At 39.1% G+C, this 23,542-nt stretch overlaps 1 long non-coding RNA gene across 1 annotated transcript in view; it reads left to right on the plus strand.

The window, feature by feature from the left end:
• Positions 1-1,291: 1,291 nt before the first annotated feature.
• The window catches only part of LOC131839336 (uncharacterized), a 51,378-nt gene continuing 29,127 nt past the window's right edge, over positions 1,292-23,542 (plus strand). The window contains exons 1-2 of the long non-coding RNA XR_009356927.1: positions 1,292-1,396; positions 2,448-2,534. This is a non-coding gene — a long non-coding RNA (uncharacterized LOC131839336). The remainder of the gene's footprint in view (positions 1,397-2,447; positions 2,535-23,542) is intronic.

Consider the following 23,542-nt stretch of genomic DNA (forward strand, 5'->3'; position numbering starts at 1 on the left):
AAGGTAATAATGGAGAGAAAATGGGGAATTATTTGGGGAAACAAAAACTCTTAAAAAACAGAAAAACATATTGATCCAATGATTAATAGAAAAGTTATTGCTTTATTTTCTATAGCTGAACATTTTTTAAAGTACTTCTGTTGAGAAGAATGCCTAAAACTGATTGTTGTTTTTTGGGGGAAGAATACCCACTTCAGCAGTTGAATACTTACAAGTGTAATTAAATGATTAAATGTGGGGAAAAAAATGTACATAGAACAGGTTCAGGCATAACGGTACCAGACACCTTGCCACACTTATAAGTAGACTTGAATGTATCCTCTTACTTTGTGTCATATCCTGTGCTCACTTCCATTTTAACAACTAGCAGCTCCTTTTGTGCTTAATTCACGTATGCTGCCTTGGACTAAACTATGTCCTCTCAGGTGTAGGATTAATTCTGAGTATGTCTTTCTAGTTTCTAGCTCAGTACCTGCCATGTGACAGATGTGTAGTTAACATTTGTTGAATGAACAGAAGTATGAATAATCATACCTTTCCAGTAAGGGCTGACTTTTAAGTAAGGGAGCCTGGTAAATGGCCATTTCTTTCTATTTTCAGGATGATATACTTGGCTAGGTGAGGCAATGCTATGGATGACAGAGAAAAAAACAGCTGAGGACAACTGCCTCCCATACATAGGGTAATTGGAATCTATTAAAAACATTAGTTGGTTAATTTAAGTGAATATGTACAGATGGCCAACATTGCTAAAGCAAGTGTGACAGCTACTGAAGATCATTCAGAGTAACCAGAAATCAAAGAGCTTGTAATCTTTTAATCTTTAGTTCTAAGAGCCAATGTACAATGTTATCATAAACTGTTTTTTCCAATAGCAAACTCTATCCAGAGAAAAGACATGAAATTCCAGCTCTTTTTCTCTGATTTGGTATTATAGGTAGGTCTACTGGCACTCCTCTCTTCAGTTGTAGAGAGAAGTTTAATTGGCAGTTTATTTGTGTTGCTATTCATTCATCTAGCATATGGGAGGGTCAGGATTAGAGCAGGGAGGGAGGCCTGGAACACCCATGGGATGTTTGGATCCTTAATTCTCCAGGAAAAGTGATAGAGAGCTTATCATTTGTACACCTTCCATTTACATAATGTTAACTTACATATGGCGATTATAGCTCAGTAAAACTAGATAAAAGGAATTCAGCGATAATGACAAAAATACAGTGGCTCTCAAGCTTAGGCAAACATCAGAATCACCAGGAAGCTTTATTAAGACACAGATTGCTGGGCTCCACCTCCAGAGTTCCCAAGTCAGGGGTTCTGGGTTAGGATTCCAGAAGTTGTATTTCTGAAAAGTTCCCAAGCAGTGCAGATGATACGGGCCAACACCCGCTGATCCGAGGTAAGCCCTGATACTTACCTGATGTCTTTTTCTGCCATTCTCTTGTGCAACCCCATAGGGTGATTCTATTTTTATGGTTTTGTCAGGGTAGCCTGGGGTGAAAGAAAATCAGTTGGAATTATTCTGTAGCTATTTCTTAGTGACCCAGGGCAAGTTTTTAAATGTCAGATATTTTCCTTTTGCCATTTATCCTATGTACTTATGAGCTGCCTCTCCTGCCATTAGTTGGAGGTAAAAACAATGATAGTATCAATGAAAGCAACACATAAATGTACTGTTAGCAAAGACATGTATACATGTGAAGTATTTTACTTATGCCACTGACCTTGTGTAAATAGCTACTTGAAAGGATGAATTTAACATTAGCTCTTGGATTCTTTCTTCTTTCGTTCATCTGCTCTAATTAGGAAAATAATTGTAGTTTCAGTCTAAATGGGGAAATATCAGCCAGGTCTTTCTGTCTTCTAGATAGTTCCTGTAGTCCAGCCAAACTATCTGGTTTTCTGATTAGACAGTTTTTCTAAAGAGAAAAAAAAATTTTTTTTCCCAACAATCATTTTTAGTTATTTTCCCATCTCATGATGAAAGGCTTATCTAAAAGCTCAAACTTCATTCAGGATTCTTCTGCACTCTTTGTCATCCCCCGTCCTTCCCTGACCCAACTCACCCCTCAGACAGCCAGGGATTTAAAAATATGTTGGAAGATTTTAATGGTGTCTGCAGAGTAGAATTATATTCTTCTGTAATGTAGCATTTGGACACTGAGCAGGAAGATAATACAGTCTGTCTAGCTTTTTGTAATTAGTTTCATGATACTGTTTTAATTATGGCACAACTTAATCACGGACTATGCACAGATTATGCCACATAGTTAAAATAATTATGGGGGTTTGATAAGATAATTCTTTGAATTCATAAAATGCTTCTTTTCCAATGGGCTCCATACTCGAAAAGGAAAGAGAACAAAGGAGGATAGCCAACTGAAGCTAGTATTTGTCATTTTCTACACCTTGCCAGAGCTGGTCAGGAGAATATTATTCATTTATTTCAGGTCATCTTCCAGCTTCCCAAAGCAACATTTTATCCAGTACTCAAAGATTCTGAAGATACTGTGAAATGATACATATCCTGTTTGCAGGTAATACGTAATACAGATTACATACCTAGTAACCGACACAAGCCTGTGTGGATGCATTAGTTCTAAATCCAGTGCTTTATTTATATAACTGATGGCTGCTGTCTTCATAAGCAGTTCTTTACTATCAGAAGAGTGCAATCTGATCTCAGGTCTTTCTTAGAAGCACTCTACAATTTGTATGGTTTATTGAACATTCATTCGTTCACAATAGTATGCCTCCTCTGTGCCAAGTGCTGTTCTAAACCCTAACAGTAAACAAGATAAGCAAAATTCCTACCCTCATGGCACTAATGTAGGGGACATTCCAGACGTAGGGGAACTGACAGTAAACAAGCAATAAAATAATCACTTCAGAAATGATTAGTCCTATGAGTACAATAAATCAGGGTTAGGGAATAGAGAGTGTCTAGAGTGGGGAAATTTTAGATAGATCAGGAAATAACTTTTAAAAAAAGATAGCAGTTGAACAGAGTCCTGATGATGAGAAGGAATTAAACATTTGAAGATTAGAGGAGAAGGAATTTTAGGCAGAAGGAAGAGAAAGTGTAATGGGCTGAATCTATATTGAACTTGGTGGCTCTGGGAACAGCAGACAGAGTAGAGGGGCTGGAGCAGAGTGAGTAAAAGGGAGAGATGTTGGGGCTGAGGTAGAGGCAGAGACCAGGTCAGAGCGCTGTGCCCAAGGGCTGCAAATTTGAATTTTAAGCTGATAGTAGGTCTTAGAGGGTTTACATTGCCTGATTTACATTTTTTTGATTTTTGATTTCTAATCTGGCTGAAGAGATTAGATTTATGAGCAAGAACTGAGATGGGAAAGATAAAGGATATAAGATATTATTGTTAGATATTTGAATTTGAGATAGGCAGTATACATCCATAGGTCCAAGTGGAAGAGATATATGTGGAGTCCTTCTATATACATATAGTATTTATTATCTAAGCTGGATGCAGGGCAAGTGGAGAAATGAGGTAATACAAATGAAAAATAGACATCATTGCTCTATCCTAAAAGAGATTTTTAGGAAAAAATATATTTTTTTAATTTGAGCATAGCTGACACACAATGTTTTATTAGCTTTAGGTGTACAATATAGAGATTCAACAAGCTTAAACATTATTTTATGCTTTTTTATGATGCTTGTAATGAGTAATAAGAAGTAACAGAGTATGACTTTAATACATTTTTTATTTATCTGTTTGATAACAAACAGAAAAATTTAGATACTCAAAAAAATCTTATCCTTCAAAGAAGCCATTTGGGAGGGCTAGCCGATTGTCCTAACAATGCTGTCATTTCTTAGAACTTTCCTGTAAAGATTGGGAGCCAATTCTAGTTTGGCTTATGCCACATGAGAAAGTCAGCGTAAATTTTCATAAAATTGTATCTCATTTTTTTGGTTTAAAAAATAGAACTGGCTTAAAATTGACCTGCTATTATACTTGTAACATTAAAAAAAAATAAAACCAAATACTTCACCATAGGGAGATGAGTTGACATCATTGATGATTTTATTTTATTTATTTATTTATTTTAAAGGTTTTATTTATTTTTTTGACAGGTCATAAGTAGGCAGAGAGAGAGAGAGAGAGAGAAGCAGGCTCCCTTCCGAACAGAGAGCCCGATGTGGGGCTTGATCCCAGGACTCTCAGATCATGACCTGAGCCAAAGGCAGAGACTTCACCCACTGGGCCACCTGGGCATGCTTCATTGATGATTTTAAAATGAATTTTCTCTTGCTTTGGGGATTTTCTGAACATTTGGATATGTTTTGAGCAATGAGGGCATGAGTGGGCTATGTACACCCTGTGTACTCTGTGGTATGTGATAAATTTGTGATAGCTTGGAAGGAAATGCTGTTTTGGGGGTCTGAAGCTTTAATCATTCATGAAAAAAATGTTTAATCTGCCACATGGCAAGTGGTTTTCTAGGCAGTTAAAAGGCAGTTATGAGCAATTAAAAAATAAGAAAATGTTTATTTTCAGGACTTCATCTTCGGCCCAAAAGATTAGCTTTCAAAAATCTCACTTCTGCAAATGGATCCATTAATCAATTTATTGAAACAAAAAAATTTACATGAAGGAATAACATTTAATTTTACCTTTGCCTTCCCCATCTGTTTTCCTCTTCCTATTATATTTCCAGAAGCCTAACTCTTAACCTCTGATTTTAAGTTTAAAGTAATCTGTGCACATATGCCAGAGATCCCCTTAAGACATGGAACACCTTGTTATTTTCTTTGTCCCTCATTTTGTTACCAGGAGATGTTCATAAATTTCTGAGGTAGGATTCTAATTTATTAATTAATTCATAGTAAGGTGTAAATGACTTAATGCTGATTTACTATGGCCTGAATTTTTATTTTAACAACAGAACAAGATTCAGACCAAAGAAATACATCTGTATTGATGATAAGTAAAGCATTTGCAAGTAGTAAAATGATATATTTCTTAGCTGAGAGCTTTCTCCATGTCTATGAAATCACAGCCTATACAGCTTACTTAAATTGGCAATCATAATTTCTAGGAACAAGAAACTTTCAGTTTCCCCTTGTTGCTACTATTTCTTTTTCTTTTTAAGAAATATTCGTAGCCCTTCAGTGTCATATAATAAATTGGCAAGCCATCCTCATAGCTTTGCTAGAGCAATGGACCAAATTTTGCCTTGGCCTTTGTTTAGCTGGAAGGTGCCTACCCACTGAACTGGGGCTCTCCACTACCATTCCTCCTTCAGCCTTGTGCAGCATATTATTACAATCAGCTTCACTTGTTCCCAGTTCTTTCAGCATCTGTAGTGGCAGCTGGCGAATCTCCCACTTCATCAGGAAGTGCATTCAAGGGTATCCGGCTAGAAAGCTCCCCCAGCAAGCATTTCTTCATATTACAAAATGAAGAAACAAGGTTTCAGTTGGAGGTATTCATATTTGGGGTCAAGTAAGGTAGAGTAAAGTTGGGGAGATCTTCCATCATCAAAATGTCTTCATCATGGGTGAGACCAAAGCAGTAATAATAATAAAAATCTGTTTTTTTTTTCTAATGAACTGGCATTCCTGACCCTGGTTTAATCAGAAAAGGGATGAGCCGAATTATGTGATTGGCACTACCCTTGTTTGTTTTCTAAATTCTCAAAGAGAATTGTTCTCATACCATGGGTTTCCCTCAAGATCTACAGTTCCGATTACTTTGGTTCACTTTTGTGTGGAGTTTTCTGCATTTTGCCTTTGGACACCCATATCTCTCTTTATTCCAGCAGTTAATAGAAAAATTCCATTGTGCCACTTGTGGTTTTGTTCTTTTTTTTCTTGAGAAAACAACCTCTATTGTCCTCCACTTGCCTTTACCTGCTGTATTCTGTACTAATGTGTAATTGCTTGTCGGAGAGGTGCTGTTCATGTCAGAAAAATGTTCTGGTTAATTAGAAATTCTAGAGCTACGGTTTCAGAAGTTTAGTTCATGTGAAAATAATTATGGCCCAGAGAACTAACTTGTATATTTTCTCCCTGGGGAAGAGCTTTGGGACAACATCTTTCAAGGTCACTCATTTTTGCCTTTTAATTTTTTAGTATGCTATGCATCTAGTAGTGAGCACTAGAGCCAGAAGTGTTGCCAGCCTTCAACACTCTTTGACAGATATTGAGATAGATATGTCTCTTAAAGAAATACTAATTGGAGCCTGATATATTTAAGGAAACTAACAATTATTGAGTATTTACTTTGTGCCCGGCAATATGCTAGGAATTTCTACAGGTATTATGTCATAAAGCCTCATTGTTTTGTGTGTGTCTTAGTTGGAATATAGATTTTACTTAGTTTTTTTTTTTTTTTTTTTGAGATTTTACTTATTTATTTGAGATAGAGTGAGCGTGAGAGAGAGAGAGAGAGAGAAGGCACACGCAGGGGAACAGCAGGCAGAGGGAGAAGCAGGCTCTCCACTGAGCCAGGAGCCCAAAGCGGGGCTTGAAACCAGAACTCCAGGATCATGATCTGAACTGAAGGCAGACACTTAACCAACTGGGCTACTCAGTGCCCCTGATTTTACTTAGTTCTTCTTCTTTTTTTTTTTTTAATCTTGTTTTTATTAATTTGGTCTGAAATGTTACCTATGTAGTTTTATACTAGAGGGAAAGTGAATTTGGTGTTCTAAAAGAACAATGGTGGTAGTAAATAATTTGGAATTAGACCTGTTTGTGAAATATATCAACTCAAACAAATTTAAATTACAGTAGGGCTAATCCATACAACCAGAGTCAAGTGAGTAATTCCAAGAATTTGGTACTCTGGTAGTTATTGAGACTATTCTTCATTATTCCCCGATAACCCCCCGAGGAATGTCCTGTGTCCTATAACATGTTAGTAAACAATCCTCATAGTTAGACTCTACTTTCCCACATCCTTAACATTAGGTGTGGCCATGTAACTTACTTTGGCCAATGCAATATGAACAAATTGATGAGTATCACCTTCAGGGAGAAGCCTTTAAAGCCGGTGCACAAATCACCATCTTCCTGTTCTTCAGTCATTATGACTAACAGCACTCCAAAGGGGGAGGCTCTGCCAACTGAGTTATGAGTGAGGATAACACTAAGCCAAATTCACTACTGACCCAATACAGCATAAATGAGAAGTCACCTTGTTCTAAGACATTGAGATTTGGGGATTGTGAATGGAACACGACCTAATAATGTAGGTTTCATCCATCCAGAATGTAGAAACCCCAAAGTCCTTCCTAAATGTATCTGCTTTCCTTATCTGAGTGGTTTAACCAGAGTTTTGAATTGGCTAGCCCCTTGTAATAATGGGATAGTTTAGAGGTTAAGAGGTCTGTGCCATTAGGCTGCCTCTGTTCCTGTACTGATCCTGCTATTTTCTACCTGTAACTTGATGGAGTTACTCCAACTCTGAATCTCAGTTTCCTTATTTGGAAAATCAGACAATTAAAATTCCTACCTTACAAGACTATTGTGAGGTGAAATAAAATATTGTATAATAAACACTCAGCTTGGAGGATAACCTTTTAAGGTCTTAGGAGGGAGGGAAGTGGGGAGTCACTAAAAATAGGCATAAAGTTTCTGTCAAGTAAGATAAATCAGCTCTAGGGTCTGCTGTACAACGTAGTGCATACCGTCAATAGGCATATATTGTACAATTAGACATTGCTAAGAGTGAATCTCACTTTAAGTGTTCTTTCTATGATAATTAAAAAATCAGTGTTAACTATCATTCTGATACCATGAGTGAGACTGGCTTTATAGATTTGATCTTCTTATAGCCTAATTTTTTTGGGTGAGTGATCCTTAAAGTTCCTCACAGCTTTAAAACTCTGTGCTTACATGAAATACCTTGCTTTCTAGTCCCCTAACTTTACTTAAAGTAGCTTTAGCTGTGGCTTGAATTTTGTGGTACATGAAGGAACAGATGCTAGCAGAATTTCTGTGGCTTAGGAAGAAATTATCTACCAAAAAATCAATTTATTCTGCTTCAACTTTCTCCTGTTAGTCCACTCCATCATTCTTTGAAGTTGCTCCAGAATTCTATTTAGCTTTCTAGTTGCTTGCTTCTTACTCATTCTGAAATATATTTTTATTTTTGGCCTTTGACCCTGGACAACATAAACTTTTCTTTTAGTAGACTTGCTTATGTATATAGTAAATAAGTCCAGGAATATGTCGAGGAGACTTCCCCAAGATATTATGGAGGTTTTTGGTAGTAAGTGTAGCATACTAAGATCTTCTAGAGATACTGAGGAGGAGAGAGGAGAAACATTGTTAGACACATATTGACTTTAATATGAAACCAAAATATTTCATATGCACAAATTTGTAGGAATATTTCTGATTTGCTATGTATATTTACCAGTACTCACTCTGGGAAAGAATGCAGTGTCCCCTGAAAAAGTAGTCATCATTGGCTAAAAATGTTTTGTTAAAATAAGAACGTGCAGTCTTTAAGTATTTCAGTAGTGTGTTTGGGACCAATGACTGTGCTTTGAAATGCAGATGTAGACTGTGAAGCTGTGGCCAGCACCGCACAAGGAAAACGGCATTGTCTAGGATGGAGGAAAAGGGCAGGACCTGTGTCAGATGTGTGCAGGTAGTGCCAAGTTTATGTGTAGAAAAGATGATGAGAGAGGAGGATGGTTGGGTTCCTGGGACAATAGCCTGAGAGTTTGGGGAACTGGAAAGAGAAGGGGGCAGGAAAAGTGACGCTGGGTGTGGGGGAGGTGAGAAAAACTCAGCAGGAAGAGGGAAGAGATCAGAGAGGATGTAGAATCAAGGCAAGCTGCAGACAAAGCCCTCAGGACCAAAAGCCAGAGAGAATCCCAGTTTGTTTAGTCCAGAGACAGGAAAAAGGACATCCTCTAAAAAGACCTAGGTTAAGGGCTGGAGGGAGAAGATAGATAACAGGAAAGAACCCAGCTTCTCTGGGGACCCAAAGAGCAAAGCCTGCCCCTCCACCTCCCACCCCCTCTGTATCCCTGCCCTTGTAACAAGACAATAGCTTGAATCCGAAAGGTAGAAATGGAACAAACTGCCTGAAAGGAGAGAGAACCTGAGCCCCCCAGCCAGGGGACTGCCAGGGAGGGGCTGGCAGGAAGGCCAGCATACTAATGAAGCCGGCAGTCACAGGACATGCCAGGAAGAGCTTGTCTCATACTTTGAAAGCATTATTTTATTGAATAAGTGAGTGTGTGGAGTGGGAAGCATTGAGCTTGAGTTGAGCTTACCAGCAGCAGGGCATTCAGTTCCAACTCTAGAAGCTCAGAGCCTGCAGTTTCCTCACAGGTGGGAAAGTGCCTTGTCTGGAGTTGATGCCAAACAGGTACTCTGTGAGGGAGATGACTCCTTCCCAGAAGCTGAGTCAGATGTGAGTGGGGGTGGAGAGAGGGAGGAGGAGAGGTACCCTGTGCTGGAAAGCAAGTGCATTGCGGCAATTCCCTCTTTTCTACTGCTCTCCCTCCCCAGTTCTCAGATTAGGTGAGTACTGGGAAACTCAAATTGATAAATCCATCACCCTAAATGGCATTGTATAATTTACTGTAACATTTCCATCATCCAGGCTATATAAAGGGGTCACTGAAAATCCAAAGCAAATACAGGAAGCATTTGGAAAACAACTAATGCTAGACAAATTTCCAGAATCCTCTGTTGATTTGGTGTCTTGAGTCCTTAGCTCTTTTTCCTTTGCAGTCTTAATGGTTCCCAGTTGAATCAGATCTGATTTAACCTTAAGGGACTTTGATTCCCCTAGTTCGGGTAACTAGAGCTTTGATTTGCATCTTTTCTTCTGAGGGGTCTCAAATATTTCCTGGGAAGATAGCCTTGGATGCTAGTACCTCGATCTCTGGTTCTCCACTTGTTAGCTATATCTTTAGGAAAGTACCTTACTTCTCTGAATTCTGTTTCCTTATATATAAAGTGAAGTACTAGCACTACCACAGGGAAGTTCTATGAATAGATTATGTGATATATTTGAAATGTGCCAAGGTGTATAGCATCCAGAAGGCAACCAGTAAATATTTCCCTTTTCTCAGAAGGCTAGACATCTAGTATGTTTTACTGGGGGTTTTGCCCCAGCGAAAAAGCAAGACAGCATGGTGTAAGGGTGTCAGAGGCTGCTCTGAAGAGGCAAACTTTCTCCTAAATGGATGAACAAGCATGAGTAAGGGACAATCTCATGGCCACTTTCACCACCCTGAGCAGTAGAGCTCTTGAGACTAGAGACAAGAACTTTGCAACTAGAGACAAGAGCTTAGGACTGGGTCAGCCACTCCTCCATCAGTACAACAGAAGACTGGGCTTGAGAATAGGTGAAAATGGGTACAAGTACATGAATGTTTTATGTGAGTTATACTTCCCTGAGATCAACTTAAAGGAAGTAGGTCTTAGCAAGCCTGAGGATGATATCAAATAGGGTCATTTGCTAAATTTGACCTTTTAGGAACTTGCAAGTCTTAACAGGAGATCCAGTTAGGTGTTTCCCCAACTTTCAGCCACATTACCCTAGAACCCAGTGGGGTGATCTCATGATTGCACTAACATTGTATTCCTGTGTTCGCCACAGGTTATAAACTAATTTACTAGATGTCACACAAATGTGACCTTAAAGACTTCTATTTTAGCCTTCCACCTGGGAGAGGCTGAGTACCTCCAGCCTGGCTGGGACCTGCAAGGTTAGTGCTGACGGCTGCTGTGATTCAGAGGGTGAGCAGTGTGCGTAATGTGGAATCCTATACCTTCTGGTGGACCTTGAAGAGTTCATACCATCTGCATGCAGGGAGCTACATTAACCAGGTTTCCTTGCCACCTCATTTGCAGGTGGGTCTGGCCACTGTGAGGTATTGGTGGAAGTAGGACAGACCAGAGTATTTCTCCTCCTTTTTGCTTCAAATGAGGCCTCCAGCACTAGCTGCTTTTGTATGCTTGTTTATTTATGTAGTTCCAGCTCCTATCAGTCAATCCCATCTTCTGTTTTCCCAGCTTCTGTGGCATGTTCCCTACCACAGTTCTAAATCTCAGCCACTGGCTTCAGTTCCTGGCTCTGGAAATGCCCCATCTTCCCTGGGTCCCTTCAGCCCTAGGCTGGGGGCATCTTTCTGTTCTTGCTAATAGCTGAGTTACCTTACCATCCTTCCTTGACTTCTTAGCTCTTTCGTCACCTGTGTAACCAGTTCCTTTGACATTGTTTCCCTCTGAAATTCTTTTGGCATGTCCGTTTACCTTGCTGGACACCAACTGCTACACCTCCTTCAGTTAATGCTATTTTATCTTTGTATTGGAACTGAGGCTCTCGGGCAAGGTTTGTAGTCTCCCAGGCCATACACTGGGAAACCAAGCAATGGTTCCTTGCAACAATTAGGTGCCTGTGAACATGCCCTGGGTTTCACTTATGCTTTGGGCTTATGACCCTCTGAGGAGGACAGGATGCTTGTCCTTTCTTAGTGAGCTACTTTATACAAACACTAGTTAAGCTTCTTGAGATTGCCCTTGTCCTTAAAAAACTTAAAAAAACTGCTCTTAGCTCATCATTCATTTTCCCCTTTTCCTTGGTTTATGTTACACACTCTGTTATTTCTCTAGACTTGGCTACTAGAGACAAGCCTTTATATGAAACAAATAAACACACACGCAAAAACAAGTCAGGGATGCAGAGGCTTGGGGATGCACAGATCCATTACAGTGATCAGTAGGTACATTTGATTTCCAGGGACAGCAATGACCTCAGGGCTATCATCAATATACAGTGGTATTGGTAGTGGCAATGGTGTCTTTACCAACCAGGTTCTGTAACATGATTTTGAACATGATCACTGAATGTGTAGCATCCGAGCCTGGTTTGCTGACTTTCCTAGAGATTTTGTGAGCTACCTAACATCATTTTTTTGGTAAGTCATAAAATTGTTTCTGATACTTATAGCTAAATAAAAGATACAGAAATTGGAACCATGCACAATGTTTTCTGATCCATAAAACCCCTACATTCTGGTGTGCCCAGGTGTACTTTTTAACCTGTTGTATTTTCAAAATGGGTCCACAATATCCGAGTTCCATATAAAAAGTCACTAAAAGGGTTTGTGATAATTAGGTGATTAATTATGATCTGTCCTTTGAATGCCAGTATGTTTTTGACCTCAGCTGTGCCAATATGCTGAGTGGACTCATTAGTTAAGTGGGCATGGCAGCAGGAACTAACCTACTAGTTTAATTATGTGGAATTCCCTTCACTAAGGATTTCCAAGAATCACCAACTTGTCAGCTCTAGAGACCAACCCTAACTGTCTCAACTAATACCATTTCAGTCATTCATTCACATGGTGGCAGGTTCATCATTTTTTACTTCTTTTGTGGAGGCAGAAGCAGTGTGTCCTTACTAAAATAGATAATATTTGGATTTGGATTTGTTTCCCTTCCCTCCATGCTTCTGCCAAAGCCATCATCTGTAGAGACTCTGAATGCCTTGTTCACTGTCACAGTATCTTACCCAATGTTGTTTCTCACCATGAAACTCACATTTTAGGAAAGGATGCTGATAGGCTGATGCCTATGGAAATTTGTAGTCTTACCATAAGCTCTGTCCTGGAAGCACCTGTTTTTTTTGTTGTTGTTTTTTGTTTTGTTTTGTTTTGTTTTTTAACAGTAGAATGATTGAGATAAGACCCAGTTACTCTGCCAAAATAAAGTTAACATCTTGAAATGTTGGGGTACCATTTTAGAGGTGAGACTTATGTTTACTTGTGTTTGATATGTGATGCAGACCCTTACAGAAAATATGGATCCAGGGACCAAAGTGAGGAAATGGGAGTGCCACTTCTCATAATTACATTTAATATTATGGTCATTATACTATGACTTCTGGGCAATAGTTGTACAGCAGCTTTAGTACCTGGAGAAGACATGCCTCTCCCAGAGGAAAAAAACAGAGACTGCCACTCTGCCATCCCAGGCTCCTTTTACCCTGAGCCAGGAAAATATAGACCATAATGTTGGCTGGGGTGACTAATGTGACTGATCTTGTCTACCAAAACTGTCTGATACAGTGTGGTCAGAGAGGAGTATGAATGAAATCCAGAGGAAACTCATAGGACTTCCCTGTTCAATCACAAGTTAAGGGAAGCTATTTTAATTCCCTATAAGCGAGAACCACTGAAAGCTCGTATCTTTCAGGAATAAAATTTTGGGTCAATCTGAACACTAGCCATCTGAAGAGAAAGTAAAGGGATGAGTAGTGGATGAGTACTGGAGTGGATGAGTAAATATGGTCGACCAAATATGGTCGACCATATTTACTATGGTCTTCTTACCAGAGGAGTTATTGTTTGAGAGTAGACATGAAAAAGAATAGGAAGTAATACTCATTTTTAGGAACATAAAGGAAACCCTCTGAATATTTACTTTTGCAACAAGAATAAAATCCAAAGTTTACTCTGATTTACTGTGTGAGTTTGCCACTGCCTAACTCTCTCACTTCATTCCATTTTAACCATTGCCTGTCATGTTAAAGCTTACCAGCGAAGTTCATTCTAGTCTCCAGGATTTGTACTAGCTGTTCTCCAAACCTGTAATGATTTCCCCCCAGATATCTACATAATCTCATCTCTCACTTTATTTGGATTTCTGCTCAAACGCCCCTCATCTGTGAAACTTTCCTTGCCCACGCTAAACTTTCCGTCCACCTCCTCATCCATGCTTTAGTTCTAATGACTATATTGCATATTAGATAGTAGACATTATCTATGTCCATTATCTATGTCTATGTATAATAGCTAGTAGGCACATACATATATTTATTGTTTGTCCCTCTCCAATGGAATATGATCTCCATGAGAACAAAAACTTTTTGTTTATTATTATATCTATAAGGCCTAGAATAGTGGAGGTGTTCAGATACACATTGAATAAGTGATCTAATTAATTAGTTAATTAGATAAATTATTATCTAAATTAGATAAAATGTATTACCAGATAATGGAAAGCCTTGCAAATCAGATTGTATCTCTCAAAGTTCAGACAACTTACTAAGCATTACATAAAAGAAGTTTGAGAGAGTTTTTGAAATTGCTCTGGGTCCTTTGCTATCTTCCAAGTTCTTTAGCCATTCAGAATTGTGCTGATGGCTTATTCTACTCTGAAATGCTTTTATGTATTATGTACCTATTCTTCCCAAACTACTCCCAATTCTTCCTTCCAAATCTCCCAAATGAGCATCCTCATTTCCTTTTCCAGGAAACTACTGACTTCTGTTTTTTTCCCCCAACATTTTCTTCTCAAGTGATATATCTTAATTATCTGGCAGCTGGTTCATAAAGATGGTGGAGGGGGCCTTATATCTTTGTTATCACCCAGCATCCTGATTAATGTGCCTGTTTGCTTCTGTGTATCAGCTTTTGAAGTTATTTTGAGCGTTTGTTTGGTATTTTCATTATCAGAATGTCCACATTGCTGCTCAGATGACTGTCATAAAATATAGTATGGAGTTAACTCTTTACTTTCCCATCCGGGTGGTCAAGGTGGCCTTCTCTCCACTTGCTCTGTCCACACTATACTGCAGCTTCAAGATTTGTTCAGAAATTTCTGCTGCTCTTCCATGCCTCACTGCTTTTTCCCTTTGAGCTCATTTCACATATACAGTTTCTACCTCACATTTATGACCTTAATTACATACTGTTTGGCATTTTATTTCAGTGGGGGTTCAAAATCTTTTCTGCCTCCAGACAGTTATCAGATCCCACATTCTCATTACCAAGATCTCTCTCCCACCAGTGATCATCAGTGAGGAGAATTTGCTATGCCCCGCTGCTTTCTATTTGAAAACTTCTGCCTATTTCAATTATCTCCGTTATCTTTCTCAACCAGTTTGTAACTTCTGGAATCCTTGATTGTGTCTCAATTTTCTATAATATTCCTCCAAACAGTGACTTAACATCTGGGATAGTGCTAGGCACATAGCAAGTGCTCTTTTCAACAAAAAGTAATTGATTGATAGATTTTTTTTTTTATTGATTACTAACTGAGGGTTATACTGAAATTTAGGTGAGCCATTATATGTGTGTATACACACACAAATAACACACACACATACATATAATGACATATATATATATATATATATATAAAATATACAATGACACACATAATATATTTGAATACTTTTACCTCAATTCCAAACTTTCAGGAAGGCTGTTCTTGGATTGATGCCATGATTGCCATGATTATGTATTATGGATGGGGGTTCTACAACTCCTTGGAAAGTCCAATTTTAGTTCTGCAAACCTTACCTTCCATTTCAAGTATGGCCAAGACCGGGCACCGGGTTACCCTCAGGCCTCTTAGTCCAGCCTCTGGGGAAGTGAAAGTGCCACTAGAGACTGCGTTCAACAATGTGGGCAATCAATCAATCAATCAATCAATTATAGCTATGTAATAAAAGCCAGTAAAAACTCTGGACACTGAAGCTGAGTTTCCCCAGTTGGAAATTACTGTATTTGTACTGTCACACATTGATGCTGAGAAAGTAATGTGTCCTGAAAATGACCCAAGCTTTGCATTTGGAGCTCTCTGAAACTCTGTCCTATATGAATTTTCCTTTTGTTTTAATCCCTGTAATGAGTCATGACTCTGTATAGCATAGGTTTCAATGAGTCTTTCTAGTGAATGATCAAAACTGAGGTGGTGTTGGGAATCCCCCAAACTTATATTTAGTGTCAGACATGGGTGAACTTTGAGAGACTGTGCCCTGAGACTTTGCAGCTTGGCTAACTCTGGTAATGACACCCCCATATTTCCCTCCTTTCTCAGAGTGTGAAACATGACCAGAAGTATTATTTTAGCTTGAGAGAGACAGGGCTGACCTTTGCTTTTGTTTTGATTTATTTTTCCACCCCCTCAGTCTGTGATGGTTTTATTTCTACAGCCTTTCTCAGCTTCTGTTTTCATTTTCCACAATGTCCATTACCTTATACTCAAACTTGCTCGGTTCTTTACTTCACAGAGGTCGAATGGATAGGAAGAGCTTCCTTTCAGCTGGTGTAATTCACTATAGGTTTTCTAAAAGTTAGACATGGTGTTCAGGGATCTAGGGATGACCCATGCCCAGTGTTCCCCAGACTTCAAACTTTCCTCATTCCCCACTGCATAGAGACTTAGTACCACAAGGACAGGTCATCAGGTGCTTGGGGGTGCTGACTTTCCTTTGCATTAAAAAGCTTTTCTGCCTATTCTCAGCACTTCCTAAATTTGCTTGGCCAGATGTTTCATAAACCTGAAGGATTATAAGTATCAGTTGAGACTCTTGTTAAACTTTCAGATTCTCAGCATATCTCGTGAAGATTTTGTTTGTAGGTCTGGGCTTTGGCTTGAGTCTGCATTATTTGAATTTAAATACTAAGTGTGTCAGTTATTCTTATGATTACTAACCATATCCTTGAGTCTGGAATTCTGCTTCATATATACTTCTAACTTCCAATTACTATCTTCTGTGTTTTCCTTATCCCTGCTGGTGTTAGGACACAAACCTGAGTCTGTTTTGTATCCTCTGTGTTGAAGGAGTCATGCCCTAGCCTTGGTCCTGGGGCTGGCAGTCCTCCGACCTCACCTTGTTATGGCCAACACTCCTCTTTGGCACTAGAATCTTTCCTGTTCCATATCCCAGCGTCTGTAGTCTTGCCACACATGGATGGATGGATATCAAATACGATGACCAACTTCACAAACAACTTCATTTAATTCAATAAACATTTACTGACTTGAATTATGTCCCAGGCACTGTGCTAGGTGCTGATGAGATGAAAAAAGGAAAATATTCATAGTTTAAAGACATATAAAGAAACAGCCATAATACCATAAGATAAATGCTTCAGCAACAGCATGTACAAAGTGCTATGGAAACTCAGATGGGGAAAGTGATTAATTCCTCCTGGGAAGAGTCAGGAAAAGTCACAGAGAAGAGTTTACATTTGGAAGGTGACTGAAAGTTCTCTTAGAGGTCAGGGTGAGGGGAAGACATTCCAAGGAGAGAGCAAATCCGAATCAAAGCCAAAGAGAGTGAGAGTGCTCTCTGTGCTCAGGAAACTTGGACTGAGTAACCTGGTGGACAAAGAGCAGTGTTTTTTCCAAGTGTGGTCCTCATGCCATCTGCACCATCATTCTCTGGGGAATATGTGGAAAATGTACATTTCAAGGCTTTTACCTCTTACCGATTTAGAATCTCAGGGGAGGGAGCTAAGCCATCTTTCTTCTTAACAATCCTCCTAGATGATTCTTGAACCAATTAATGCAGTGATTCTCTACTTCGGAATGCTATAATCACCAGGGGGCTTTACAACATATTAATGCCTGAGTCTCACCTTCAGAGAGTGTCATTGATTGGATCTTGGGTGTGGCCTGAGCATTACAGCAAGCTCCCCTGATGATTCTAATGTGGAGAACCAGTCCACCCCACATTGAAAACCACAGCACCACAGCATCAGATTCAAGAAGGTGAATGATGGAGATGTAAGAAGTTCATGAAGGAGTCTGCAGAGATTGCAGAGTTTGGTTTTGATTTTATGAGTGATAGAATGGGGGCGGGGTGAGTGGCTCCTACAAGCTCACATTTTACTTTTGGTCTCATTAAATACTAGTAGTAGGAAATAAGACCCAGTCTGGTGTGTATACACTTTTTGTTGGGGGAAGAGATATTTTCCTGGGAGCTTGTCTATATGAAGTGGCTCAGCTATGTGTGACCGTGCTTACCTGGTAACTGGGCACTGATTATTCCTGTTACTTTCTTCAGAGATGCATTGGGCACCTATATGATGCCCACTGTTGAAAAATCCCTGTCTGCATCCCAGGTGAATTCTTAGCCATGCTAAGCTTCAAAGAGGCAAGACTGCAAGGAGATTGGTAGTAGGAGTTACACATTTACATAGTCTCCTTTAAGCTCAGAGGTTAGAGGTATAAACTTCAACCAAGGCCTTGAGATTAATGAATACAAAGAAATGTGTGGATTATGGTGCCTTTGGAACACAGAGGAGAAGTTTTGGAGTAGAGCAAAATAGCATGGATGAGGGAGAGATAGGAGATGAGGGAGAAAGTACAAGAAAACATCCAGTCACCATCCCAGGTTAAGATCCTAGAAACTTTGTGATCAACTTGATCAAGATAGAATAAAATATTTCATGGGTACAGGTGTGAAGGCAAAGGAAAGGGGGTCAGAAGTACAGGAGCCTACCTAGCAGCTACTCAAGCAGACCTCAATGAAATCTCTTCCTCTTAGAGTCTGCTCCAATTACCCTTTTCTCTTCTGTATTCTCCATGCTTTCTCCTCTTCATTAACACCTCTGCTTCCTCATTACACATAGAGCTCCCAGGAACAACCAGCAAAACTTTCCTGACTCAGAAGTTTTTTATTTTTTATTTTTTTTTTAAAAGATTTTATTTATTTGTCAGAAAGAGCACAAGCAGGCAGAGGCAGAGAGAGATGCAGCCTCCCCGTTGAGCAAGTACCCCAATGGGAGACTCAATCCCAGGACCCTGGGATCATGACCTGAGCTAAAGGCAGCCACCTAATTGACTGAGACTCCCAGGCATCCCAGACTCAGAAGTTTTTGAATGAGCCCACAAGTCAGAGCTTTTGTTGAATCTTAGAGCTGAGAAAAAGATTCTTGGTCCAAGAAACTTTAATTTGTGTATCTTCTCCAAAAAGGAGAAGATACACAACTAGTCAGTGGTAGAAGTGAGACAGACCACTTGCTGTTATATGTAAGTAATGAATCACTAAATTCTACACCTGAAACTAGGATTACTGTATGTTAACCAAGCTGTTGTCACAATGGTGAATTCTTAGGTTTTGCATGCTTTGAGTGAGATATTTTATATTCAACAATTTGGTTCCTATAGCCACTTTATAAGAAGGCTACAGCAATTAGTTCCCCATGTTTGCTAAGTCAACTGAAGAAGAAAACTACCTTGCTTAAAAATACAATTTTCTCTGGAAAGGAAATACAAATTTACAAAATAGAGAATTTCAGACTCATATAATTTTAGGCCATATGATCAGATTTTTCATATAGTAGATTCTAGAATTATAGTTTGCCATTATCACTATTTAGAGTCCCAGAACCACTATCCTGGGACAGGGAGACACTTTTTTGATTCTGTGGTTGAGTGCAAGAAAGGATATTGTGTGATTACACTATGTGTGACCTTTGTCTTACTTTATTTTCAAGTCTTCTGACCTTATCTGTTGCTGCTCTCACACTAGGATGTGGGAAATGAGCTCATTGCTTCTTTCACAAAGCAACACAGTGGCGCCTTTGGCTATGGCTTTATGGAACTTGGGAACCTAACATAGTATCCGACTCAGGGCCCGACACTTAGTGGGTACTCAGGTTATTTGCTGAATTGAGTTGAGATGACATTTGCAGAGTTGCACAGAATTACTATCAGGGCAACCTTGGACAAGTCGTTTCCATTCTCCAAGTTCACTCTTTGTTCCTACAAAATAGCAGACAAGAACCAGACACTTTCTGATGTTCCTTCCCACTCAGAGATTATATATATTTTGGCATCTCTTTCAAAAAATCCCAGAAATTTGGACCAAGAGTGACTTTGAAGGTCAATTAGCCCAACCCACAGCTTGTTCAAGGCAGAGCCAGACTATTCAAAAAAATGGAGATTTGGCAACTTTGTGGTTTGTGTAACAGTGAAAGTCAGCCAAAAGGAATAATTCAGATTAAAAATCATTTGAGGGCCAGAATTATTCTTTTTTTGCTCAATATCCATCAAGTCAATATGAAATAGTTAAGTCTCTGCTTTGGTTTTCTTCTTTGTTTTCTATGAATGTATACCATATATACAATAAAATGCACTAATGTTAAATGTACAGCTTGGTGAATCTTTACATGTGTATCCATCCATGCAACTACTTCCCACATCAAAATATAGAACATTTCAACACCAGGGGAAAGCTCTTTCATACTGTCTCTTAGTCTTTGTCCTCTCTCAAGGAATAGAGATCTAATTCCTACCACTACAGGCTGGTTTTGCCTAGTTTTGAACTTTACATGAATGGAATCACAGAGTACATGGCTGTTATGTCTGACTTTTTCACTCAGCATTAAGTGTGAGATATATCCATGTTGTTTTCACATGTCAGTAGGTTGTTTTATTTTTACTTACTATATATGAATTGTATGATTATATCACACTGTATGACAGTCACACAACTTAAGAATTTACCAGTGCAGAATATTAGCTACAGCTCAGGAGAAAAAAATCAGAAGACTTGGGTTCACATCTTAATTTTACCACTAAGTAGCTTTATAAACTTCTCTCTGGGCCCATTTTCCTCATTTGTAAACGAAGAGATTGAGCTAAAGAACCGCTAGTAATTTTTCTAGCTACAAAGTTCAACAAATAGTATGAGTCACAGACTCCATAAGGAATTGGAAGATAGTCGCTATATATATATCTGACTCATATTGAGAACTCATATCAAAGAACGCATATCAAGAATGTGTAAGCAAGAATGCTGTGTCAGGGATATGAGAATCTGCATATGGTTCACTGTCCATTTCCCAATTAGGTTCCCTCCCTAACACAACTAAAAGCAGGAAGTATGCTTATATGCTCTGTGTGTGTGCGTGTGTGTGTGTGTGTGTGTGTGTGTGTTACTGTTGTTATGATGGAGTAGAAATTTGTCGAGTGGGGAGTCTTGAGGGTGCTATGACCATGTAATGAATATACTAAGGCACTCAGAATCATTTGGTCATCTATATGCTGCAGAAATGGATTTTTCAAAAAGTGTCCCTTTGTGTTATTTTCTGTAAGGGAGGTACCATAGTTAAGTGAATGCATGAAATGTACACAAAAGGGCTTCATAGACTGTAAAACTCTGCAAATGAAAGGCACTGTTATTATTCCAGATATAATATGAATGCAGCTGACATCAACCTCCATTCATCCCATTTGCAGGTGTAACAACCAACAAGGGTATTTTCCTTTGTTCCTTTGCCATGGCCATGGGAGAGTTTCTGAACCCAACACACAAATAACAGCTGTGATTTTAATTGAGACTTCTGAGTGGATAGGCAAGGGGTACACTGAATGCATAGCAACAGATAGACTTTCACTTGGGCAGACACATTATTATTTCCTCAGACTTTGAAAAGGAAAAGTTTTAACAGACCTCTTGGAAGTTGACCCTTATTTTCCCCCAACCTGTTCACAGTTACTGTCACAGAATGCGTCATTTTTCTCCCACGCACACAGTGGGAAAACAACTTTGCCATGCAGAGCAAAGAGACTTTTTTTGTTGTTGTTGTTGCTGTGTCAGGGATATGAGAATCTGCATATGGTTCACTGTCCATTTCCCAATTAGGTTCCCTCCCTAGGCACTGGAGTTTCCTGCCCAGAGAGCCTGTCTGGGATCCTTATCATTTCAGCAGAAATAAGTCATCATGAGAGGCTCCTGCAAATCAGAATTTGCCAGAATGCTTGTGGTCTCTGCCTTGCCCTTTCTAAAAATTTTGCAACTCTATTCTTGCCTTAGAAGGGTGAGAAGTTGTCCCAACAATGTAATCAACCCAGATTGGTCAACCGAAGGGAATTTGCTTGTTCACTCATATTTCCTTTCTGTATCTTCTTGGATAAAGATATGCCCAGGGCTCTGCCCTTTGACTAGAATGACTAGCTATTGGGTGTTTCCAGTAGTGGGCATAGATGTGTTTTGGAATGTGTATTTTCTGATTAATGTTTCCCCTATCATGGACTTAGCAGCTGTGTAGTTACACACACACACACACACACACACACACACTCACACACACACAAATGTAGAGTGAAAAGGGCTTCAGAGTTCAGAAAACCTGGGTTTGAATGTTGGATTTATCACCACACCTGGATGATAAGCCTCAGTTGCCTCATCTATAAAATGGGGATGAAAATACTTTCCTTGCTCTTAGGATTCTTGTGAAGTCAAGAGAGGCAAGGCATATACCCCTTCCCAGTGAGATTTGCCTCATGGTAACTGCCTTATAAGTGGTGGATTGTTCCATAGGTTGTACAACCGGAAGAGATTATCCAGTAGTGCAGGGAGGAAGCCAGCCCAAGTTTTGCAGTAAGTTAACGGCAGACTTAGGACAAAAGTTAAGGCCCGGAGCTGTTTTCCATTCTGAAGCAAATCAGGCCATGTCCAAGAATTGCTTCCACAGGGTTTGGGAGGCAAAATGAAACAAAAGAAAATGAACCAACATATTTCAAGGAAACAAATTTTTAAGCTTTGATGATTCTTTTTTATGTGAGGTTTTATTTTTTACTTTATTTTATTTTTTAGTGTTCCAAGACTCATTGTTTATGTACCTCAATGTTTATAGCTTTGATGATTTCTTAAATTGAGTAGACTATGGTTGACTGGCATGAAAGAGAGTTTTTTATTTTTATTTTTGTTTTTGAAATACTAACCTCTCTTTATATTTCAGCATTTCTTCCCTGTTTAGCCACAGACATCTATATTGCTTTGAGGACAGTTAGGATTGTTAGATAAGGAAGCAAAAAGAAAGAAACTAATAAAATATGTCCGTGCAGCCTACAACAGAAGCATAGATTCGAATGCCAGAACTTTGGATTTGGAAGAGACAAGTTTTGTTGACAGAGGGAAAAAAAATCGTTGAGAATCCTAAGGAAAGTTCCTTAAGGAAACAGGCTATATAATCTATGGCATAAAATCAGGTGCCATTTAGGGGAGGGCCGTGTTAGCTGTTTCAACCTTTTTTGTTGAGGACCTTCCATAAACAGCAGCCTGCATGTCACCTTTGCGTGGCTCTCAGCAGAAGGGAAACCCCACAAGGTCCCGAGATTTGCTAAGATTCCATAAAAGCACCTATTTGGATATTTCTCCTTTAGCGGCCAATGACACTAACAAATAACCTCCAACACAGCCACACTTCTCAGAAGGTGGGTGGAGATGCGGAGCGTGAGCCCCTAGCATAAGTATCCTGAGTCATTGGCTATCTTCATTAGGTTTAACATTAATTTTGGGAGTTAACAGAGCACAGTGATTATGAGTATGTGCCTAATATCTTGTTTCTCTCCCCTTTTTAGATGAGGACCTCTGAGAAAATTTATGAGACTCTCAACCCATTAGTTTCCTTGTCTGCCAGATGGCATAATCGCAACGTCTGCTACATAGGTTTGCTTTGGTTAAAATGAATTTATACCTATGAAGGACTTAGTTAGAACAGTGCCTGACACATAGAAGTGTCCACTAATTATTATTTCTAGTTGTTCTTACTATCTGTATTCAGCCACACCGGAGCAAATTTTTGTGTGTGTAGTATAGGTCTGACAAACTGACAGTTTTTTTTTCTTTTACAATAACCCAGAGGTAAGTTACATTTCACTGTCTCAACTTTCTACATTAGGTTTTTTGATTTTCTGTTTATTTATATGTGTTTTCAAGAAATATTTATCCAGCCACTTCTATCTGACTGCCAGGTAGTGTGCAAGGTGGTGAGGATAAAATGACATGAGAGACAT

The sequence above is a fragment of the Mustela lutreola genome, chromosome 8 (assembly GCF_030435805.1).
Source record: "Mustela lutreola isolate mMusLut2 chromosome 8, mMusLut2.pri, whole genome shotgun sequence".
Lineage (NCBI taxonomy): Eukaryota > Metazoa > Chordata > Mammalia > Carnivora > Mustelidae > Mustela > Mustela lutreola.